The sequence below is a fragment of the Macaca nemestrina genome, chromosome 1 (assembly GCF_043159975.1).
Source record: "Macaca nemestrina isolate mMacNem1 chromosome 1, mMacNem.hap1, whole genome shotgun sequence".
Taxonomy (NCBI): Eukaryota; Metazoa; Chordata; class Mammalia; order Primates; family Cercopithecidae; genus Macaca; species Macaca nemestrina.
Window position 1 is genome coordinate 157,160,027 of NC_092125.1, and position 23,195 is coordinate 157,183,221.

General features: G+C 36.1%; 1 protein-coding gene and 1 long non-coding RNA gene across 6 annotated transcripts in view; one reads left to right on the forward strand and one right to left on the reverse strand.

The window, feature by feature from the left end:
- Positions 1-23,195, reverse strand: part of LOC105482673 (ST6 N-acetylgalactosaminide alpha-2,6-sialyltransferase 3) — a 576,370-nt gene that overhangs the window by 242,705 nt on the left and 310,470 nt on the right. The window lies entirely within an intron of this gene.
- Positions 4,199-23,195, forward strand: part of LOC105482672 (uncharacterized) — a 48,235-nt gene continuing 29,238 nt past the window's right edge. Inside the window, exons 1-2 of the long non-coding RNA XR_987757.3 lie at positions 4,199-4,232; positions 4,326-4,385. This is a non-coding gene — a long non-coding RNA (uncharacterized lncRNA). The remainder of the gene's footprint in view (positions 4,233-4,325; positions 4,386-23,195) is intronic.

Sequence of the window (23,195 nt, forward strand, 5' to 3'; positions counted from 1 at the left end):
AGTATGCTATAATAAAAATAAAGAAATACCTAGGCACAAATGGACAATTTGACCCAAAATCTGCTCTTATCTAGTTATCTCAGTTTTTTTTTATTAACTTTATTGCTACGTCTTTTGATCTCAACTTTCTTTGTTAAAGTGTACTGTTATTTCTTGAACTCATTTATATTACCGGATTTGGGGGCTTTGCTTGGAAATTTATTCCATATGTCTTCACTTACTCAGTTCTGCTTCAGTAAGCAGTTATTCTTTCTTTCTAGACTGAGGCCCTGGATTTTCCAAGACCTTTGTTAAGATTTATCTGGTTCCACTTTATTAAGCCACATCTAAATTTTGAATTCTCCCTTTATAGTTGAATTGTATCTATTTTTTGCTTTTTTCATTAAAAACAAACTTGTCTTCTTCATCTTGTCTCTTGTGCACTCAAAACATCTTTGAAAATATCTTGTATATTCAAAATACTTTCACTGGGCTTCAGCTGTGTCTATAAACTGAGAGCAACACAAATATTCAGCCAATCCTGTCTGGGTCCCTGTGTCCTTGTTAAAAAAAGTCCACACATGTCAAACACTTCCTTTTATTTAAGGTCTAAAATATTGATTTTTCTTTTATGGTAACAGCACTATATTTGTTTTGGCTAATTTCTTCCTCTGCAAAAGTATACTAACTCTATACCAGCACATTTGGTTTCAAAACTATCAGCTTGGGAGGAGTTAAGAATTTGGTGATATCTATTGAACAACCACATAGTTTTTAATTTAGCACCTATTCTGTGCAAAGCATTGTGAAGAGTAAAATAATTTTAAAATTCTAATCAGTGTGAACTTAATCTCAGTACACAGCACTAAGCTGTGTGGGGGAGTTTCATGATCAACTAGACTCAATTCGTATGCTGTTTTAGAAGCCTAAGGGATGGCTTTGTAAAACAAGTCATTTCTCTGCTAAAATGAATCATGACATTTTGCCACCTTACAGGAAAATATGACTTCATTATTGGCTGGGGCACAGGTAGAGGGTGAGAGAAAGAGGAAGGGAAGAAACAGTACCAGAGAGACCTACAAGTATAGCGTAGTAGATTTTTTGATATACACATGATTGAATGCCTATTACAGGTCAGTCCTCTTTCTCAGTACTTTATTACATTATTCCACATAATTTTCATGGTAGATTTTTCAAGCTACCTTATTTTATTTTCCATTACTGAGTTGAGGAAGTTGAGATAAACGTGATGTCCAAAGGACATTAGATATCTTTCAGGTTAAAAAGAAGAGCATATGTTATCTTTCAGAAAATGCACTCACAGCAGCATTAGGAAATGTGGAATATCAAAGAAACAATTATTACTGATTTTCACTATTCTTAATATACATATATGCAAACACCTCAAATCTTGTTCACTATTATATTTAAATTATTTTAATTAAATCATAGATTAATGCTTTAAACATGCTTATAATCAATAATCTCACCAAAATTATTTGCATGTGAGCATAAATAAACTTTCCTTTTTGGCAATAGGGCTAGCATGACATAAAAAATTATTGAAAATGTTTTTCTTGATATTTTCAGCTTGAAATATGGCTGAAATTTCAGTCTAAGAGAAACTAATCATGACCAATTTTATTAGTTTTTAAATGGTCCTTCACATCTGCTTACTCAATTTGCTTTTCAAACTGTTTCTTTCACAACAGCAGTGAAAGATTCTCAAGCAATAAATAATTACCATCCATGTCGGGGAAAAAAGACCATGGCAGATGATACTATTTTCTAAAGTGGTCTCCAGGACTAAAGGGAATAATACCTCCCCACTGCCCAAAAGCTTCCTTCAGAAATTCACTTTAGAAACTCACACTGGCCATTTGCAAGCCCTTGGAAATCCGTGTTCTTTGAAGACTGTCAAGAGGTCTCTAACACGTGAATGACTCTTCTCTTCTATGAGGATCCAGGACAACGGCTGGCTGGGGTACTATGTTCACACGATGGGTCTTTTTATACCATGCCTGTTTTTATTTTTATTTTATTATAAGCATGAGTATTTGAGAGGCATGCAAATGAATTCTGCTTTTAAAAATACTGAAGAATTTAAGTACAGAGGAATTAATTCCCTGTGAAGGTCCTATGTTCTCTGACACTGTAGAGTGGGGGCAAAGTGTAGATATTCTTAACTCTTTCTAAGAGTCTCTAGCATTTTTATAATTACTCAGCCTTATTTCCTCATTTGTAAACAATATATTTTATTGATATAGATTCCGGAAATCAATTTACCATGATATGCTTAACCAATTCTTTCCTGGTTAAGAGAGAAAGTGAGTGAGAGTGAGAGAAGGGGGTGGGGGAGAGAGAGAGAGAGAGAGAGAGAGGGCCAAAACTGACAGGTTATTCACCCTGACTGGCAAGTTTCACCTCTCGTTGACTCAGAGTCACTTTTCTCTTTAAATTAGTACACATACAGTAAAAGAACCCTTATGTTCCTCTGTTCTAAATTCACACCCCCCCACACACACATGCACGTGCACACACACACACCTGTTACCTTCACTTAGCTGATGTGATTGCTCACTCTCCTAGGCCAGTTTCATCCTTACCAACCACCCTGGGAAAACTATCCCTCTCTCTTCTTCGGATATGAACCTGACAAATTGCCCTATCCTTTCTGAATGATATATTGGGACAACTGCCAAGCACTTTACATTTTAATCAGTAAGAAAAATGTAATATTTAACCTTTACTTTCTTCTCTCTGAATAAGCTTATAGACAATAGAATAGATAATTAAAATTTGTGAAATAAAACTTGCAAAACAGTGGTTTCCACAGCAAAAAGGAACAGCCATGTACGAAAGGTCACCTGTCAACTAGTTCTAGTTATTAAATCTCTGCATTTACCACTAAGGTGGCTCCATGGAAAACGAAGGTCAAGACATTAAATTATGAAACAGTCAGGATTAGAAAAGGTCACCCAAAATTCAAGTAAAATTTAACCAAACCTGCTAATTCTATACCCTCAAAGCAAGTAGAAACAGCCAGATTTGAAACACAACATTGGATAGCTCTAATCTATCTTTCTACTGTAGCCCCATCTAGAAAATGAATTTCTATTGGATATCTTGAAGTCTAAAATAAAACTTGTTTATCTCAAGTAAAAACAAGAACTTCAATGAGTATTTCTAAATGAAAATCATTTCAACTGAACCAGCATAAATTATTAAAAACACTGTTTTACACTACTCTAATAGTTCCTTTCATTTCAACCATAAGGAGCCATTTTAAAAATTGGAGATGGGACACTCCTGACACCTTAAATACTTTACAGAACAATTAGCAACTCACCACTCACTAATTTACTACTTTAATGTTGAAACAAAAAAGATCTTTGCTTTTCATTATCCAATTTGAATGAATTTGAACAAAGCAGGTTGAACAAAGCTCCAGAGACACACTCTTCAGTTTGCTGTCATTTATTCCTCTGCTCTTCCTGAATGTCTTTAGAGTTTTAGTTTTAGAGTCTTCAACATGTATAATGACGCCATTGGGGAATAGATTTTGCCTTTATTCTCCTTGATGTTCTTTTTGAGGTCTTTTAAGTGAAAGGTACAAAAGAGGCATTAACAATCTGGCATTGTTTTTATTGCTTGACAAAGAAAAAAATGTATTTTAATTTTTCCCGTGTTTCAGGAATGATTAAGCAAGCTGTTTTCATCTACACTGAGTCACTTTCAGCAGACCTCTAACTGCGAGCAAAGAATTGTGAAGACTGTTCTAGAGAGAAATCAACACAGTGCAGCCAAGCTCACCTGTAAATGTACTTCCTTGCCCCTCCACAAACCAGCACCTTCCAGTTAATGCAGCTTTCTAAAGCAATGTGTATAAATCACACAGCACATAAAAAGACAGATTTGATAACTGACAGTTTAGCTCTGACTCTCTGTGGATATGGGATGTGGCATTTACCTTGGTTCCTACCTGGTGACATTAAATCTAAGCATAAAACTTAATATGGGGGTGCATAAAAATGTTAATGTCAAGAAATAATCCTACAACAGGCAACATAAAGCTATGTTTCTCAGTTGCCATATATAACGTGCTCCCTTTATTTGGAAGTTCCTCTAGGGAATGGATCTGCATAAACATGTAGATGTGCCAGAGGAACACAACTTGTTTTCTCCAGACTGAGAGGTAAAAACCACGTTTTCTCCAACCAAGAAAGAATTTTCTAATATGGATGTGAATTATGGTAATAATTCATATTCCATTATTACTATTAGGTCACAGTAAAACTTGGATAATTTTATGGCCAACTTACCTCTAGATTTTTTTCTTCTTTCAGGAGGATGATCTCCTCAGGACCTGCTGCTAAAATGCCATACAGGAATGTCACGTAAAGAAGGTAAGAAAACTGATTCTTGCTATATGGTATTAGTGTAATAGAATGTCACTCAACTAGGAATATAGTTTTCAACTGACTATACATTACAATGACCAGGAGAACTTTTAAAAATGGCAATGGCTCGAGTCCACCCCTGACCAAATAAGACACACAATTTTTGAAGATGGCACCTGCACATAATACTTTTTTTAAAGTTCCACATATGATTCCAACAGATGCCTAGGTTTGAGAAACTTTCTCCTAGAAGAATTAAAAACAATTAAGAGAGGAGACAATAATGTTTGATCAAAGGGATGAAAACAAAACAATACATTTGAATCCCTGGTGAAGATGCTGGGGTAGGAAATCCTTCCAGGTATCCTTCAAATACCACCAGATTGGCAAGAAGCACTTACACACGAAGTCAGCCCTAGAAGTCAGACATTTTGAAGAGCAAATGGAGAGGATACTGGAAGTCTGCATGTAGTGCCAAGCATGAGAACTTCTATTTCCTACAGAGTTATTGTTAATTATACAGCATTAGAGGCTTTATCAATGCTCTGGCTAGAATTTTCTTTGGAGATAAGGAAAATCATACTACCTAATAAACTCTCTTAATTTTCATGTGTGATTCCTGCCAGCATATAAAGCTAGTGGTAAACGAACAGTCATTGCCATTCACTCGATACAGATTTTTTTTTTTTTTCTTTCTGGGCTGGAGTATACTTTAAGAGTTTATAGTTTGAGAGGAGGAGGTTGGTAGAGATGGAGTGCTTGAAAATACAAGAGAAGGAGCACTGATGGAGTGAGAATACATGGGAAATAAGACTGAAAAATGTAAGCATATAGTTGGATTGATACCCTTTGGAAGGGCAGAAATACATCTTTCTTGGAAACAGGAAGAATGAATCAAGAATGAGAGAAGAAACAGGTTACTTTATAAGAAAGGACTCAACTAGATTCACTCTAGGTTCTCGTATATTTCCAAAAGGAAGCAAGTGTTAATTGATGAGAGATAGGGTACTTAGAGGTACAGTTAACAGACTTCAAAATAGGATGAACTTTTGAGAAAGAGAATACTTTGAGCAAGAGAGTTGAGAATAAAAATGACTGCAAATGATGTTTCAGCTAGAATTTACAAACTATAGATATGCGATGAACCTACTGTAAGGTATGTATTCTGCCTCCATAATATTCAGGAGCACAGAGGCAAGAATGAAGAAAGTCACTAGTCAGGAGATTATTCAGTACAGCGCACAGTGTACTGAAAGCTGAACGTTGGAAGCTGAGAAATAGTCATGGGCACTAGCAACCTGGATTCCACACTGAAAGTGGAAGAAAATGGTGGCAAAATGAGTGAATGGAAAAGATAGGGAAGCATGACTGTCTTAGTGGGGTTATGTACATTCCTTGGAGACAAGGAGAGATATATTTACATTGTATATTCTAAGACTAGGCTTATTTTAGGAATAAGGAGAAGAATGTGGCTTGCATAAACTTTGAGTTAAAGGTCTGTGATTGCAACTGGGATAGGCTCCAGGAAAGCTGTACTGTAAGATGTGCCTCATAGTTTCAAGAGGAAAACCCAAAGTACAGAAGATATTCAACTTCATTATTGTTAAAAAGTACCATCATGAGAAGTTTGACTTCAATAATGTTAACTTTCAAAATTCAGAGCGCCCTTCTATGGAAGATTACTTAGCTGGGAAAAAAATATAAAAATTCATCTCTAAACCATCAAAGACTTAACAAGATAGTAAGAAATTACCAGCCCGGAGAAGACCAGAGCTCACTAACAGTAAAGTCTGCTTTTGCCCTAGGGGCATTAGTGATTCTGGAAGGAATAGGTGAGCTCTGTTTCTGGAAGCATGTTGGGCCTAGAAGAATAGAAATCAGAATCCAGAGCCCAAGGGTAAACAAACATTCACTTTGAACTAGGATTACTAGATGTATTGTAAGATTAAGTCTGAACTGGAAATAAACCAGTCTTATAAAATCCATCAACCTATTTTATGTCAATTTGTTGTGTCTGATAACCTCAGTTTTGAAAATTTTATTGTGTGTTCCTGAACTTCTATTGACTTTACACACCTAGAACAACCAAAGAAAAATCTTCTCTGGAGGAAGATAATATCATCCTAGGTCTCAAATCATTGTTACAAATAAAGTTTTAAGCATAATGCCCAAAACACAATTAAAAACTTCAGATATAAAAAGAAACAAACCACCATTAAAGAAAACCAACAAAAATACATAAAAGCTCCACAAATGGAATTACAGGATGTAGACTAAAACAATCATGTTTACAATGTTCAAGGAGATAGGATCAAGTGAAAAATTTGGCAGAGAATTGAAAACTATAAAAAGTGACGGAGCAGATGTGTAAAATAGTTACTTAGAAGTTTGAGAATTGATAAATATAATACATGAAATAAAGAACTCAAATGAATTTAACAGCAAATTAGATAAAGCTAAAGAAAGAATTAATGTAAGAGAAAATAGAAGCAAGTACTCAGAATGAAACATGAGATTTTAAACACTAAGGTAAGAGACTCAATACAATGAGAAGGACTACTATACATTTATTTGAAGTCTCAGAGGGAGAGAAGAGATAAAATGGATAAAGGCAAGTCAGTGAAAATTTTTCAGAATTTATGAGAATTCAGTAATCCAAAAGGCTCAATTACTCTCAAATAAAATAAATCCACACGTAAACATATTATAGTAAATCTTCATCAAACAAAAACAAAGAAGAAATTTTATAATTAAAATTATAAAATAGCACACAACTTGAGAGGAGGTATAAAGTTAGAAGTGTTTTAAGTATCTTCCATTGTCATGCGAAGAGGGTAAATGTACTAAAAATAACATTACACTTTCTTTTCTTTTTTTGATGGAGTTTCACTCTTGTCACCCAGGCTGGAGTGCAGTGGCTCACTGCACCTCCACCTCAGCTCACTGCAACCTCCGCCTCCCAGGTTCAAGAGATTCTCCTGCCTCAGACTCCTGAGTAGCTGAGTAGCTGGGATTACAGGTGCCCACTACCACGCCCAGCTAATTTTTCTATTTTTGGTAGAGACGAGGTTTCACCACGTTGGCCAGGCTGGTCTCAAACTCCTGACCTCAGGTGATCTGCTTGCCTCAGCCTCCCGAAGTGCTGGCATTTCAGGTGTGAGCCACTGCACCTGGCCTAACGTTACACTTTCTAAGAGAGCAGCAGTTTTCAAACTTTTGGTCCCCAATCTCACTTGTATTCTTAACAATCATTGTTATTTTCCTGAAGTGACAGGCCCACTTCATTCATTTTTGAGAAAATGTTTGCCAAATGCCAAAATCTGAATATTCATAGTTTGTCTGTTGGCTGTTCTTTCAAGTAAAATTGGTGTTCAGAAACTTACAACTCTTTGCAATTCTTCACAATAAAGTTGGGGAGAAAAATAAATTAATGTAATTTGAAATATTAACAGTAAAATCAAATGATCATCTCAAAAGTAAAATCATTTATCTCAATAGATGCAGCAAAAGAATTTGAGAAAATTCAATGTTGACTAATAATTTAAAACTGTTATTTAAGGAAAATAACAAGGAACTTCCTTAGTCTGATAAAATGTTTTTACAAAACAAAAATTCTGTAACAGACATTGTACTTAATACTTAACGTTAAATTTTTGGAAGCTATCCCTTCGAAATGAGGAATAAAACAATAATTTCCACTATCACCATTGCTATTTAATATTATACTGAGGTCATGAAAAAATAAAAAAAGTTTGAAGATTGAAGAAGAAACAAAAATATAATTATTTACAGATTATATCATGGTATTAACAATTCATATATAATTTGTTATAGTTTTTATTAGAGTTAGCAGGATTGCTAGATACAAATCAGAATACAAATACGTTGTATTTCAATATAGCAACAATAAAAATTTAAGAAAGGATACCATTTGTTACTGCCTCAAAATATTAAATACCTAGGAATAAGTCTAATAAATGATGGGCAAGACCTCTGTGGAGAAAATAACCCCTTTTTACTGAGAAATATTAAAAAGGATCTACATGCACATGGAATAGAAAATTCAATGGTGTAAAGAGGTAAGTTCTCCTCAAATGAATCTATAGATTCAAGATAATCTCAATCAAAATCCCCAAATACCACAATATTTCTTCCATGGAACTCTATAAGTTGATCCCAACATTTTTATAGAAATGCAAAGGGCCAAGAAAGCTAATGCCCTTGGTGAACAGGAACAAGATGGTGTGGACACAGGGGCAGTCACATAGACCCATGCAACATAATAAAGACCCCAAGTATTTGTGATGAAAGTGCCAAACAGAGTACTGGGTGGAGGAAATTAGACATTTTTAAAAACACTGAATAACCTCATGGGAAAAAAAAGTAAATCTAGACCCTACCTATACACAAATTTCAGTTCCAGGTGAATTGAAAATGTGTATCTGAAATACAATAGAGTAATGCTTTAAGATGAAAGTGCAGGAGAAACTTTTCATACCATCAGGTAGGAAACATTTTTATTAAACAAAATAGAAAAGCACTCACAGTAAAAGAAAAGATTGATAAAATGAATTATACTATCCTTTGAAAGACATTAAGAATGAAAGGCAGGCTATGGAGAGGGAGAACATAATCATAGAAAGGGTTAATATACAAAATATATAACAAATTCCCATACATAGATAATAAAAGTCAGCCAAAACAATAAAAAATTGGCATAAGATGCAATAGAGTAAAGCATATAGTAAAAGATTTGATTTATATAACACTCTAAGCAAGCTAAAAGTAGGATATTTTCTTAACACGGTAAAGAACATCATTTTGAAACCAAAACCCCCAAACACCACAATTAACAGTACTCTACCAGAACAACACCGATGTATTGTTTTATAAGATGTTAGTAAATGTTCTTCAAAAACAGTGTTCTATGACAAATATATCGGGAAAAGTCACATACTTTCTCCATCTCTAGGAGATCGTCAATGCATATTAAACAGTAAAGGTTGTAAAAGCCCATTCACTAAAGAGATCTGTCTCATTTTTGTTAATTCAGAGTTCTAGAAAATTATTTAAGACTCTTATTTTTGTAGGAAATCAATTAACATCTCATGGAATAATGGTTTGGAACATAATCTAGAAACTCTTAACTAGACAGATTCTTACTAGGACTGGAACCAAAATAAGAATGTCCACTAATATTTATTTTATGTTGTTCTGGAAGCTCTACTCCATGTAATTACAGAAACCCAGAGGCAGGGTAAAGGGAAGTATTAATACTGAAATAAAGAAGAAAAAAAATCATTATTTACAGATGATACAGTAGTTCTCCTTGCAAACACATCAACCAGAGAAAAACTATTAGAACTAATAGGAAAATTAAAAATGGTAACCAGCTATAACATGGATATAGAAAATCACCAACAGTATATCAGCAAAAACAAAATAAAACGAAACAAAAGAAAACAAAAAGCAGACCACAGTAGAAGAAATCTAATGTGCAATAGTAACCAAAATGCAAATACATGGGAAAAAACAGAGTAAGAGATATGCAAATGCTCTAAGAAAAATGAGCACCTTGGCTGGGCATGGTGGCTCACGCCTGTAATCCCAGCACTTTGGGAGGCCAAGGCGGGCAGATTACCTGAGGTTACGAATTTGAGACCAACCTAGCCAAAATGATGAAACACCATCTCTACTAAAAAAAAAAAATACAACAATTAGCTGGGCGTGGTGGTGGGCGCCTGTAATCCCAGTTACTCAGGAGGCTGAGGAGGAGAACCGCTGGAACCGAGGAGGTGGAGGTTGCAGTGACCTGAGATTGCCATTGCACTCCAGCCTGGGCAACAAGTGTGAAACTCCAACACAGAAAAAAAAAAAAAAAAAAAAAAGAGCGTCTTATAGGAGAATGAGCTGCAAAAAGTCTGTCAGTCTGGATATTTAACTATAAGTGGTTTTTCAGGAAAAATTTTAATTTCTACACCAAGACTAGCTGCGTGCTGAAGTTTATTTCAGGTCTAAGATCTTGTGATCTTTAGTATTGGAGAGCTAAACCCTTTGAGTTATAGCAATCAGCTATTAAGATTTAAATATAATATTTATATTTGCTTTGGAGTCATTCATTCCTTTACTGCTTTGGTAATTATAGTTTGAAATCCCTTTCTTGTTTGAATAATTATTTTTAAACTACTTTAAATCTTCTTCTAGATATTATGGGCTATTGACCCAGTAAATGAGATTACTGAGCCCACAGTATTTTTACTGCTTTAATGAAGTGCCATTCTAAAATGCTTCGTCCCTATGACTATGTAAAGCATAGTAATTAGCGAACTGAAAATTACCATCCTTCTAGTATGCAAGGCTGCAGAAACCAGGCAAACTAAAGAAACTACTCAGACTTTAGAAGATTAAGATTAAACCAAAATGCTATATTGAATACAATGGTACCTACCAGACAGTTTTAGGCCAGATTTCAGACTTAGGGAACTTTCTTAGTATCTTCCCCAACATATTTGGGAGAAAATACTAAGAAAAGACTATAGACTATCTATGGGATCATTTTGATAAAGAGCAATAGTGGCTTCAAAAAAGCAAATGTCAACAAATTTAGTTTCAAAGACCTAATTGGCTTTTATTAGCAATTCATAAATTGAGCAACATCCCATCTACGAAATAGAAAAGTGCTCCAATGAGCTAAGCAGACAGAGGTGGGCTTTCACAGCAGGGAAAAAGGCTGTAGAAAGAAGAAACAAGGAATAACATGTGGATTGGTTATTTATTTATTTATTTCCCTTGAGACAGGGTCTCCCTCTGTTGCCCAAGTTGGAGTGCAGTGGTCCCATCTCAGCTCACTGCAGCCTCTACCTCCTGGGCTCAAGTGATCCTTCCACCTTAGCCTCCCAAGTAGCTGAAACTACAGGTGCATGCCACCATGCCTGGATAATTTTTATATTTTTTGTAGAGACAAGGTTTTGCCATGTTGCCCAGGCTGTGTCTCGAACTCCTGGACTCATGCAATCCTCCCACCTTGGCCTTCCAAAATGCTAGAACTACAGGCATGAGCCACCATGCCTGGCCACATTGGTCATTTCAAAGTTACTTTCCTTATAAGGTTAAAGCAGAGGGGACTTTTTTTCTTTTTTAAGTATTTTTGTTAATACATAATATCTGTGCATAGTTATGGGATCCATGTGACATTTTGTTGCATGCATAGAACGTGGAATGATCAAGTTAGTATTTAAGGTACCCATCACCTTGAGTATTTATCATTTCTATGTGTTGGGAACATTTCATGTCCTCTTTTCTAGTCATTTTGTAAAATACAATACCTTATTTTTAACTATATTCACCCTACTCTGCTATCAAATATTAGAACTTATTCCCTCTAACTGTATATTAGTACCCATTAACCAGCCTCTCTTCATCCCACACCCTTCCAAAACTCTGGTAACTATCATTCTATTCTCTACTTCCATGACAGAAACTTTTTAGCACCCACCTATGGGTAGGAACATGTGCTATTTGTCATTCTATGGCTGGCTTATTTCACTTAACAGAATGACCCCCAGTTCCATTCATGTTGCTGCAAATGACAGGATCTCATTCTTTTTTAAGGCTGAATAATATTCCTCTGTGTGTGTGTGTGTGTGTGTGTGTGTGTGTGTGTGTGTGTACGCATGCGCGTAACATTTTCTTTATCCATTCAGTCACTGGTGACACTTATATTGAATCCATATCATTGCTATTGTGCATTGTGGTGCAATAAACATAGGATGCAGGTATCCTTTCGATATACTGATCTGCTTTCTTTTTGAGAAGTACCCAGTAGTGGGATTGCTGGATCATATGGCAGTTCTATGTATAGTTTTTGAAAAAATCTCCATACCCTTTCCATAATGACTATACTAATTTGCATTTCTACCAACAGTGTAGAAGAGCTCAGGTTGACGGGGCACCTTTGGATTTGGTGCTGTGAAACTCCTGTTTTTGAAACTGGCTAGTTTCTAAGTTCAGTTCGATTACATGGCACTTAGCATGAGAGAATCCATTCTGGTTAGGTCTGGTATGTTGGGGCCTAGTGAAGGACCTCAGTCCAAAAGGATGACCTCCTATAAATTGTTTGGAACTCGAATTTATGACCTGCATGGCATAATTTTGATAGAGCAGTAGTGGCATGTCTTAAGCACTGAATATTGTAGCAACCTCACACTTTAAAGATGAAAAAAGAGGCCTTTAAATCAAACCAGATCAATTGCCATAAAATGCTAATGCAAAGGCAATCCAAAATGTAAACAAAACTTTTTTTGTTTCATTTCACAAAACAGGTTTACTGACAGACAACAACACTCATAAAGAGAAAATAAAAGAGAAATTCTGAGCCTTGGAGTCTTGTCCTTGAGTCATGCTGAAACAAGGGTCATCATCACAGCCCCCCTGCCTCACACCCGGGTTCCTATCTGTAGCCACATATCTGAAATACAGAGCCTATTTAGCAAGCTAATGAATTATGAATGGATATATTATGGAGAAACCTGACCAAAAAAGTAAATAAATAACGATTTAGTATCATATCTAAACAAACAAGTGCTTGTTGATACATACCTATTACCTATAATAACTATTTATCACTAATTTTCAAGTGTACAGTTTTAGGCTTGAAAAAGTATAGGTAACACCTCAAGACCTGGGACTTATTTCAGCTAAATATTTATTTCTTGTTACAGAGGATAAGAAGTTTATCATACAGTGGCCATATCTTTTCTATATCTTTTTGGTATCCAAGGCATATAATTTTGCATAAACCATATTTTCAATATGGATTAAACAATAAAGACATAATTTAAAATACAGGCTATTAGTACTAGGACTTTGAAAGTTTAATATGAAAGAGATATGTAATTGTATAATTTCAATTACAATCTTCAACATTTCATCATATTTCACTTTCATCTCATCTCAAAGACTTAAGGTGTTTTAAGACTATTATAAAAGAACCAGTTTCTAGCATGATGCTAGAATAAAAGGGAGCATTGGCTCTGTCATCAGATTTGTGTTCAATTACCACTCTGCTACTTTCTGGCTATATGCTTCTGCATAGATTTCTCAACTTCTGGAATCTGTTTCTTAAATTCTGCAACCCATTTATTAGTTATCCAAGAGCAGCCTTTCTATCTACCCCATGGTAACTTGAGGTAAAATTCAATACTGCTACTCATACTCCACAAGAGGAAAGCCACCCCATAGAGCATCAGTGGACAATATAAACTTTGTTTAAGATGCTCTATGGATATGGAAGAAGAACCTCCCCTCTTGAATCTTTATTTCTTCCAAGCCACATACCCTAGACTCTTTGTTTCTCTCCATTTCTTAGTATAGTAATTTATCTCTTCTCATTTCTTCACTCTTGTATTCTCACAATCATCACTCTTTCAGTGCACTAAAGACTCTCTTGTTACCAGGATCCACACTTCTTAGGAGCCAGTAGAGGTTTATCAAAGACAAATCATGTGATTAAATAAGGAAAAGCACATTTACACACATTTTATAAGGGGAAATAAGGCCTTTCTATTGCTTGTATTGTATCACAGAAGGATTCCCTTCAGGACTTATAGAATCATTCTGTTTGCTATTTTTCTTAGAAGATGCTAGTAATAAAGTTAAATGTGTTTCAGTACACATCATATACTTGATACCTTCATTTCTTTTTCATGTGAGACTGTTGGTAGAAAAATGCTACTTAGAAAAATATCAGGAGGTAAAATGTCAAATGCAGCTTAAGGATACACAGAACTAAGGCTTCTATGTAGGTTGGATAATGAATGAAGAGTATGAATTGTAAATAAAATCATTCCTCTAACTCATGATGAGAATGATTTCTCAGATCTAAGTTCTCCCACTGCCCCACAGAAACAACCTACCATAAGAATCATGATCTTTTCTTAAGACTTTCTAAAGACTACATTAAAACTTCAAAAGACAGTCAAGGCCTCAAAGATTCCACTAACCTGTCTTCTCTGAGTGACAATAAGACAGTTCCAAATCATTGCATAAACATAGCATTGGGTTTTGCTTCTTAGAAATAAAGAATAGTTTACTTTAAAACATTTGAAAAAGAAAATTAACTTCACAATAGATTTCCTGGCTGGGTGTTAGGAAGACTGTTCTAAAAATACAAAGTGTTATTTGTAGTTCTTTTTGGAAAATTGGTATGGGTTTGTGGATATTATGGATAACCAGATGGCAGTGAAGTGTATAATGTATGCAAAGGGGAATGGATCCAGGTTGATATTTTTCCCTGGAAAACTTTCTAATACTTTCACATTAATAATGGGCCATTATGTAGAAATTGAAGCAGCTAGGGCTAAACACCAAGGGCTTTGTAGTGATACTTTGAATGTGTTCTTGCAATTATCCAGTTGCAAATTAAATGCAGTGTAGCCTACAACTTCCCAAGATGAGTTTTGACTTTTATTTTTGGCCAGTCGACCCTTGCTCTGGTTTTTTACTGCAACATTAGGTCAATCAAGAAAAATATCCTGCATTAATTAGATGACATTGCCACCAAACCCTGAGTTCCATCTCTCAGGCTGGAAGTCTAACCTCTAATTTACTCCAGTCCCAGGCTGATTAATCCCATTATTTAATGAAGTCTCTCTTGGTTGTCTGTCTATCAAATTATTTGTATTCATGGAGGGAAAGTGATAAGCCAAAATGCTAATTATCCATTTTTCTAAAATAAAAGATCCATGCTAAGAATAACAATGAGTTATTAAAATAGCACTTTTCATCTGACATAATACATCTTAACAAGCTCTTTAAATCCAGGGATTTCCATTGCTGGACATCTTATCTAATACAAAGGAAGATGTTTACTTTCTATCTATTCATACTTTGCTAGCATTGGGCATCAGCTTTTGAATTTGAATGCTGTTGGAAATAATGTAATAGGTTGTTGGGAAATCTAATCTTTAGAAACTGAATTTTTAAAAAATCTCTCTACTTAATGTACTGATTTATATCATCATTTGTCTAAGCACCTGGATCTAAAAAAAAAAAAAAAAAAATCAGCTCTCACCAGGAAGCAATTTTGTCCCCTAGGGAACATTTGGCAATGTCTAGAGACATTTTTCAATTGTTACAATTGGGGGATACTACTGTCATCTAGTGAGTGGAAGCCAAGAAGCTTCTAAAGATCCTGCAAAGAACAGCACAGCCCACTACCCACAACGAAGAATTATCCTACTCAAACTGTCAGTAGTGCAAAGGTTGAGAAACTAAGGTCTAAAAGAAATAAAGAAATTCTAATAAGTAATTAGGTACAGGTCTAATGAAAATAAGCTACATAAGTGCCATGAATTTAATCTTTTCTGTGTTCCAAGTTTCATTTTTCCACAAGTGTCTACCTCCTTAGAATAATACTAATTGTACTAAATGTAGGTCAAGCTCTAATTTCATATGCTCCCACATTTATATCTCAGTTTTGTGTTTGATGAAGTAGAAAATTTTCTCTGATGAAAACTAGATGGAGGAAAATACGTACTGGTAGAGAAACAGAAATAAAAATCTAGGGTAAGTAGGAAGAAGAGGTAGGGATAGTTGAAAGTAGAGTCAATTCCAATGTTATGTGCTATAGGCAAAGAAAAGGAAGGGAAGGGAAGGGAAGGGGAAGGGGAAAGGGAAGCGGGAGGAAGGAAGGAAGGAAAGAAGGAAGGAAGGAAGGAAGGAAGGAAGGAAGGAAGGAAGGAAGGAAGGAAGGAAGGAAGGAAGGAAGGACGGACATTCCTAAAGGCTTACAATTTGTTTCTAAAGAACCTTCAATTATGCAAATGTTCTCTTAGCTGGCTAATTCACCTTCCACTGACTTCTCCAGCTTTACCTGCCCACATAATCCACATTTAGTCATGTACAACCACTCAACTGGGATGATCTCCATACATCCACAACACACACTCACATTAGAAGCTTTTCACACACAGGAACTGCCTCAGTGCAAAAGCTGAAATGACTATCATCATAATAACAACTATATTGATCATTTAAAAGATTAATAAGCATTCTGGCCAGGCACGGTGGCTCATGCCTGTAATCCCAGCCCTTTGGGAGGCGGAGATGGGCGGATCACGAGGTCAGGAGATCGAGACCATGCTGGCTAACACGGTGAAACCCCATCTCTACTAAAAATACAATAAAATTAGCCGGGTGCGGTGGCGGGTGCCTGTAGTGCCAGCTACTCGGGAGGCTGAGGCAGGAGAATGGCATGAACCTGGGAGGCAGAGCTTGCAGTGAGCTGAGATCGTGCCACTGCACTCCAGCCTGGGCAACAGAGCAAGACTCTGTCTCAAAACATAAAGAATATATATATATATATATATATATATATATATATATATATATGCATTTTGATAACTGGAGGTAAAATGATTTGAGGAGCATAAATAATGTGCCATTTTGTTTTACATACGAAGTTATAGCATTACATTTCCCATGTAAAGACCTAAAACATTTCTAACCACAAAACAACTTATAGGTTCAGCCTCTTCTTGTCCTAGAGGACACATGCAAGAGAAAACAGTTTATTTTCTAGACAGGTTTCTGTTTTCTTGGCACACAAACTCCTGGCAGGCACTAGAGAGCTGTGAGGTACACAATGGTTTGGGGTTGGCAAGCTCTGAGCATGTCAGTTCCCAGCAGCCATGCTCCTCTGAGTCCTGCCAAAGCCACCAAGTAACACTTAGTCTTTGGAGCCAAAAGCCCTTGGGAGCAAACCATCTTCTGGCAAAAGCTGAATATATGCTGCATTAGCTAAAAGGCTGATTACCAGCAGCAGAGTTTTTAGTAAGGTAAATTGTAGCTAAGTTTTGGAATTTGAAGGATACTGTGTCACAGGAGTTTGGTAGTTAATAACTTCTCAGTAATGTAGACATCAGAGATGGGCAACTAATCTGTATTAGTTAACACCAAAGCCCATCTCATTGGCTCAGAATAAATTCAGTAAATTCCTTTTGAAAGTAAACTTGGAGGTTAAAGATGATAACAGCTGTAGACAATAGTAGAAGGAATCAAAACATTTATTTATATGGAGCAACTTATCCAAAATTCATGCATACCCAATTAAGAAATATTTGCTAGACTATAAAATGGCTTCACCAAAACAAAACAAAATTCATAAAAACTTCCATAAAACCAACATAAATAATAAATCGTTTATATAACTAAATGAGCATAGGGAAATCCATCAAAACCCGTTAAAACAATAAGTATACAGATAACTGACTTTGTGTGTAAGAGCTGGATTAAAGGTCAGTATGATATAATGATAGGTGGTACTACATCCATGAAAGAAAGCAAATACGTAGCTGCCTTAAATTCCTGGCTATTATGAAAAATTAAGTCATACACATTCTTAGTAAATGGTACCAAAAAAGTTAAGGCTAAGTGTGTAAACTCTGCAAAAGCATAATAATAAATCATGCAGAAAACAAATATATTAGGATGTGTGGCACTTAGCCCTATTTTGTGTTACTTTCTCAAAATATGATTTTTTTTTCACTTTTTATTTGACGGATAAATTGTGTCCAACACAAAAACATTCCAAAAGTAAATAATTAAAATGCCATTGATGTATGTTATATTTTCTTCAGAGAGAACCTTTTTAAAGAGGATGAGTTAAAAATGATCTTAAAGGTCAAATGTAATGAAGTATGTCTAAACACAGTTATCAATTAAAAACATATTTGTGGTAATTAGCATTCAAAATAAATGTGCAGATTTTAAGCTCTGGAATCCACATCTCATATTCTCACAAGGCATATCAACCCATAAAAGTAAATGAATCAAAACACTAATCACACAAAGCAAGACACTGCTCTCTGGCATTCCTTGGTAGAAGAAACGTGGAGGAAACTGCTTCGTTACTTGTGTTAACCCCCAAATCAACAAGGCTTCTGTTGCATGTTGAATAAACTTCAAAACTCTTCACATGGCTCCGTGCCCTGGACTCTGGCCATTTCAGTCATGGTCAGCCCCTACACTTAATTTCTTTACATTTCTTAACCATGCCATGTTCTTGCCTCAGCCTCAGGACTGAGACTATTCTGTCTTTTTCCTGAAATTATTTGTCTTCTGCTCATCCTCCCATTTTGCAGATACCTTTTCCTCATTCAGGACCTAGCTCAGAGCTCAGCTTCTGGAAGCCTTTTCCTGAACACTCAACCAAGCTCAGGCTAAATCCTCCCCTTTCATCCCTTTTACAGAATGCAGGTTGCAGTGAGCCAAGATCGTGGCATTGCACTCCAGCCTGGGTTACAGAGGGAGACTCTGTCTCAAAAAAAAAAAAGGAAATATACCAACTAACAACCACACCAACCTTAGGAGGAAGGTTTATATTACCATCATATAGATGAATGTACAAAATTCAAATAATTTCTCAAGGATCAGAGAGCAATGTCAGCATGCACATCCATGACTAGCTGACTACAGAGCCTGTTGTGTTTGCCACTGCACTAAACAAGCTCCTTGGACCTGCAGAATTATACAGAGGAGAAATGTGACCACGTTAAAAGGATGGGCAGAAAAAACATTCAGAATGTAAGATAAACCACAGAGCTAGAGAACAAACGGGGCCTATTTCCTTGCAATCAGTTCACTGAAGCTTCAAGTACAATGCCAGTGGATATTACGAAGGTGGCTAAAGGCAGGACAGTGGTGGGAAAGGGAGTCTGGAAAAAAATAGATAGCAAATAAATAAAGAGCTTAGTCCTTTCCATAGTAACAACGATACCTCTGACCGCAACATTGCCGGTGCTGTCAGAACCTTACAGAAAGGAGGCAGACCCTGTTTTTCAAAAGAGTAATAATGAAAAAATAAAGTCCTGTGGTGCTTTTCCTCTATCGGCTCTGCTTATAAATTCATAGCACAGCATGGAAGTTATTAAAATCCCATATGTGAGAACCACACACAGCACAAAGAGATATGAATTGGCGTTCCATGGAGATAATGCTATCTAATGGGCAAAACAAGTAGTAGGGTTTCATTTTTATTCTGAGTACATTTGAAAAGGGCTCAGCGTCCAACTACTGTGCATGGATAGCTGACCGTCCAAAGACTATTTCTCACCCCCTTCCTTCTTATGGATTAATAAGTGGGATGTAAAAAGTAGGGTTGTTATCTGCCCACATCTGGGTATTCCCATGATTTTTTTTTTTTTTTAACTTGCAACTGTTTGAAATATAGTGGATTAAAAGCTTCTCAGTCTGCCTTGACACAGAAGAGAAGCAGAGCAAATCTCCCCCTGCACCCTCTTATGGCATCAGACAGGCCAAGGAGTCAGAAGAAACTTATGATGTCTGCTCCAGAGTCCACCAGAGATTCACCTTGAAACCCAAAGCAGGCCAATTTACTACTTTGTTTTGTCAGCTTTGTTTGTTAATTTTTTTTTTTTTTTTTTTTTGGTCATAGAAGGCTGGCCTAGCTGAATAGCCTATCAGGGGAAATCAAATACAAGTAATAGTAGCAAATTTTATTTTATATGACCTGGCAAGAATAGAATGCAGTATCTCAGATCAAAAAACCAATTTTAAGAATATCCTATGACCTCAGTCAACAGAACACCCTACCTATAACTAAAATTTCCTAAATAACTTAGTGCTATAATTTAATTATTATTAAGACAAAATAATTATTTTTCATTTATTTACATTCAAAATCCAGTCCTCTGCCGGGCGCGGTGGCTCACGCCTGTAATCCCAACACTTTGGGAGGTCGAGGCGGGCGGATCACGAGGTCAGGAGATCAAGACCATCCTGGTTAACATGGTGAAACCCTGTTTCTACTAAAAATATATATTTTTTAAAAAAAAAGAAAAAGAAAAAATTAGCCGGGCGTGGTGGCCAGCACCTGTAGTCCCAGCTACTCAGGAGGCGGAGGCAGGAGAATGGCATGAACTCCAGAGGCAGAGCTTGCAGTGAGCCGAGATCGCGCCACTGCACTCCAGCCTGGGCGACAGAGCGAGACTCCGTCTCAAAAAAAAAAAAAAAAAAAGGAAAAGAAAAGAAAAGAAAAAAAAAAAAATCCCGTCTTCAAAAGCAGGTAAATTTGTGGACTTAAATACTTGGGCCAAGGGAGAGGCAGCAAACTCTACTGAGGAACTAGTACGTTTAAAATCCAACTAGAACACAAAGTAATTCTACAGCCTTCTCAAGCTGCCAACACCAGAATCAAACCAAAAAGCATCTAAACAGAATCTAAGCTAAAAATCCGATCCATATAGCAAAAGATAACAAAGATATGACATTAAAATATAAAAAAATTTGGAGTTGGGACATCATCCCTTCATTTGCCAAATATGTAAGGAGCACTTACTATGTGCCAGGCACTGTACTGTCCCCTGAGGAATTCTGCAGGAAGATAGAAAAAGTCCTTGTCCTCAGGGAGCTTGCATTTAGTGCCGAGACAGAAGGTAAAAGAATACCTCCCACAGCCCTAGAGTCACCATTGTTAAGGAAAATTAAAGGGTTTGGTTATTGACTTAAAGATTTCTCAAGAAAACTGAATCCCCAATATAAAATTTATTGCTGAGTCTCTCCTGGTAGCTTGAAATGAGAAGCAACAATCTTGGGAACCGTGAGATAATCTTCTTCATTAAGTTAGGCAGAGAACTGGAAAAAGCCCACTACAGAGCAAGAAGAATGCAGTAAGATGAAAGGCCATGCTGGAGAGAGGTTAAGGGTAAAATGAGTCGCAATGTGGGTGAGTGAGGATGTCAGGCCCTAAAAGAAAACTTCTATATTAAACTTCTTAGAACTCTTAGAAACCTCTACTGGTCTATGTCAGTCATCTATCATATCTGAAAAGATAAGACTTTCTTTTGCTGGTAATTTGGATAATACTCCTCTTTCAGAAATCTTCTGCACAGAGGTGAAGAATAATCTCTTGCTGGTCATCAGGACATAAGCACATAGATAGAGCCGGAATTAATAAAAATCTCGAGGCTGGAACTAGGGAATGTTGGGTTCTAGGTTTAACTCTAACACCCATAGTTAGGAGATCGCTAGGCAAATCACTTTATCTCTCTATGTTATTATCTCAAATGCCACCTGCAGATAATAGCCCCTACCCTGTCCAAGCTCTCAGGGTTGTCAGAAAAATAAAAACAAAAGGGATTTTAAAATAAGGAAGGAGCACATTTGAAAACCTTGCAGCTTCACAATTCAGTTCAGCCTGGCTTGAGCCTCTTGGCTGAGAGAAATAAAAATAGAAACCACAATAATAGCAATTGCTATAATTTACTGAATGCTTAATACATGTACTAGACACATTTTTCATTTAGTTCTTACAACAATTCTGTGGGGTTCCTATGATTATTAGCCACACATTAGAAAGGAGTAAGCTAAGGGCCTGAGAAGTTAAGGGTCTTGTGAAAATTTACATATCTAGTGAATCAAACTCATAGCCATCTAACTTCTACAAGTTAAGCCACTAAGCCTTCCTGGTTCTTAGCCATCTCTCAAGATTCACTCCAGTTCAGGTCAGTATGATTCAATTCAATTCAATCCATAGACTTTTTTTCAATATATAGGCTTTCAGAGTCCAGGTTGCTTACATATCTGTAGATGACACACACATAACCTTGCTAGAAGTTCCTAATTTGAATAAAGAACATGAATAAAGATCATAGTGAAAGTAAGGTGACGATGCAGACAAGAGACCAATGCTCCAGCGTCTTGGCATTTACCATTTGGTTTCCTATCAGAACACTAGGCTACTTATGGCAAACTCAGGATCATAAAGTGACTCTCAGGGTCATAAATTCCTGCCAGAGCTGAGAAAGCAAATTCTTCCCATCTTATTCATAACACTTACACTAATTTATGCAGCTCTACTTAAGGTCCTAGTTCATAAGCCAAACTTGTCATCAATGTAAGCTCATCCTCACCCACAGAGAGAAAACAGAGTCAGTTTCCAAAATATATTCTCTTCTAGCTGTCCAGAAGCCCATCTTCCTGATTGCTTAGTATAGTTCTAGGTATTCGAGGGATTTAAAACAAATATAAAGAATGATCCAATCCTCCAAGGTAATTATAGTAGCAATCACACACATTTATGGAGTGCTTACTTTTATGCCAGATACTGTTGTAACTAATTATATTGATTCATTTAATTCTCAAAACAGCTCGCTGACATAGATATTGCTATTACTTCTATTTTACAGTGAAGAAACTGAGATGCAGAGAGTTTAAGTGACTTGCCCAAATGTTAGAACTAGGATTTAACCTCAGTCTATCTCCAGAGTTGTGTCCTTAACCACTACATCGTACTACCCTACAAGTAATCTAGATGGAAAGAAATCAGATTTGAGACAATTAAATGATACTATAAGTGGGTTTATCTAGTTCCATAATAAATAACAGATAAGAATGTTAATAGAGTTTAAAAGTTCAAAGGTAAGTTTTTTGGAGGAAAGAAGACTCATGACTGATGACTGATATGGAATTTGAACCCCTCAAATTTCCTTCTGTTTGTAATGTTTGCCCATCTTTCTTTACCCAAGATAAAAAATCTGCATTTTTTATCTTGAGATATTTGGGGTTTTTTAAAAACATATGTTAATGAAGTATAACAAGTACACAAGGAAAACAGAACACTATTCCAACTTGTATCACTATCACTTAATTTTACCCATTTAGGCTTGTATAAATGAAATATTATGGCATGCATTCTCTGCGTCTGGCTTTGTTTGCTTACCATTATATCTACATGTTGTGCATACCACTAGCTCATTCACTATTTCATTATATGAATATATGATGCATCATTTTGAT